Source organism: Lupinus angustifolius, chromosome LG05, assembly GCF_001865875.1.
Source record: "Lupinus angustifolius cultivar Tanjil chromosome LG05, LupAngTanjil_v1.0, whole genome shotgun sequence".
In the NCBI taxonomy this organism is placed as follows: Eukaryota; Viridiplantae; Streptophyta; class Magnoliopsida; order Fabales; family Fabaceae; genus Lupinus; species Lupinus angustifolius.
The window spans coordinates 13880859-13883532 of record NC_032013.1 but is presented as its reverse complement, the minus strand read 5'-3'; the positions used below and the strand labels follow the sequence as shown (position 1 = coordinate 13883532).

At 33.4% G+C, this 2674-nt stretch overlaps 1 pseudogene; it reads right to left on the bottom strand.

Moving 5' to 3' along the window:
• The window catches only part of LOC109347016, a 4347-nt pseudogene continuing 2322 nt past the window's right edge, over positions 650-2674 (bottom strand).

The window sequence follows — 2674 nt, the reverse complement described above, 5'->3', positions numbered from 1 at the left end:
CTAATGAAAAGGGTTTGAAGCTCACTACTATATGTCCAGCTCTCATTACAGGTCCTCAATTTTGTCATAGAAATCCAACACCAACTGTTGCTTATCTCAAAGGTACTATAGTACTATACTATACTAATACTATGTAACCAAAATCAATGTCCAACTTATTGTGCCATTTTAACATAATAGTATCTGATTTTTTTTTCAACTTTTAATTCACAAATGCAAATGCATGAGCAAAAGAAATGTATTCTCATGGTTTGTTAGCAACAATTGATGTAACAAAATTGGTTAAAGCTCATGCAAGTGTATTGTTGTGCCAACATGCATCATGATGTCATTTATAATAGAAAAAGCAATGTGATCATGTTAATGACTAACTTAACAACAACTTAAATATTACCTTAATTGTTTTCAGCATCGAGAGTTGCTTTCTAGCTATTTTCCCAAGTAGCAACAACAGAGAACTACTTTTGAGCTTTGTTAATAGATCACAATAGTTTTTTAAAAATTCAGAATATAAAGACAAGCAAAATATTTCTCCATTATCATATTGGCCTACCACAAATCACAATATCTTAAACAGTGACCCATTGTCGAGGATTTTGAAACCCATTGAAATCATGCATTTGTTTGTTAAATACATACACAATCAGGGATGAATATATATCTATCTATCCATGCATTTTTGTTACTTGTTACCTACCTGTTGGGGAAACTCTCCGTTTTCCATTTGTGAATTGATCAACACCTTAGCCGCACGATGCAACAGCCATGGATCTCTTTGACCCTATATACAATATTCCATTAATTAAACAATCACTTTTTTATCTGCTATATATAACATTTCCTTATTTATTATACCTGTCCAGCTTCAATAAGTGCCAACATAGCCCAAGCAGTGTTCACTATGTGTGACTTGTTTCCTTATAGATTTGTGTATACCTGTTTGTTCATCAATTACTAAATGCTGAATGGGATATGTATGGAACCAAATAAACTTACAAAAGTTATTGATTTTGTTACCTTGTTCTGGCATGAGACGTAGCTCTCTCCCCATCCACCACAAGGGTTCTGTTTGGATAGTAGAAACTCACATGCTTTTCTAATGCAATGGATATCTTGGTAGGTCTTACCAGCAGCTATGAGCCCCTTTATTCCAAACCATGTTCCATAAGTATAGCAGATTCCCCATGACCCAGACCTACCATTATGGACTCATTTATCATATTTCCAAGACATAATAACATAATTGTTGTTAGTGGAGAACAAAAAGAAAAAACAAACCATGAGCCATCAGGTAACTGAATGGTTTGGATATAGTTTCCTGCCTTAGCCATACAAGTTTGTATTTCCATGTTCAAGTGTTGTGGACATTTCTCTCTGAATAATGCAAGACCTTGTATCACTGCTGATGTGCATTCTACATACTGATAATCAATCATGATATCTCCAAATGTTTCAGTGGGATTTATTTTCTGTCATAGTAACAAAGAGTGTTAATAAATATGAATCTATCTTTCTTATTTAAGATAAATAAAAAAAGTAAGCCTTTACCTCCAGCCATGAATAAGATCTGGTGAGCTCATAGGATGCAAATCCGCCACTTGGATTCTGTAATAATATGGAAAGACCAAATTCATAATTGATGAGATGCTTGTGTTGAATAGAGACGTAATTATGGTCCTTACCTGGAGGGATAAAATATAATTAACAGCATCATACAACTGTTCTGTTTCTATTGCTTTCCCAACAGTCTCAAATGGCATGTTTGACAACAAAATTGCTACCTGCCATGAACAAAATGAACAACATGGTTATGTTTTAAAAAAAATGAGATTTTGTTGAAATAAATAAAAAAAGGGAAATTAATTTATGACCTTCAAGCCTTCTGCAGAACAATCTGATACAGACCAACCATTGTCTCGAGTTGAGAAAGGCCATCCACCTTTTGAAATGTGTCTATACCATTCACTTGGATTACCACTGCTGTTCCTTCTCACCTTCAATACCAACCATTTTTATCTTNTTCACTAAATAAACATATATATGTATGTATGTATGTATGTATATAGCAATAGCACTTACCTGTGAGCATTTTATGAAATGGTTTGCTTTCTTAAGCATTGAGCTGTATTCATCATCCATATTGGTAGACAAGATTGCTTGTACAGTAAAAGAAACATCCCAAAATTGAGAACCATTATATCCCTGATGTCATGTCATACAACTATTTGTATTCAGAATATGCATTTTTAACTAATGACAAATAATATAAATTGATGTTTAATATGCACCTGCATTTTCATTCCATCTTCAGCCACCCAGAGATAGTCTTTGATTCTTGAAAGGTGACACTTATATGCCTCAGAATTGGGGTCTTCCAACCAACAACAAACCATGTTTAATACCTGCTTTTTAATTTACAACCAATTTATTTGTTCATCTTCTTAATTCAAACTAGTATTATAAAGTCATTATTAATATGAAGTTCAACATTAATAAAAATAAGAGTATTAACGTACCTTATTGACAGGACCAATGCAGATGTATTGTGTATTTTCATCCTCGTAGTGTATATGTTGCATTACATGGTCTAATGCTTTTTTTCTAAGCTTTGAACAAGGCCAACTCATTAGAAGAGGTTCACCCAAATAGTGAAGAAAACCCCATAACATATCCT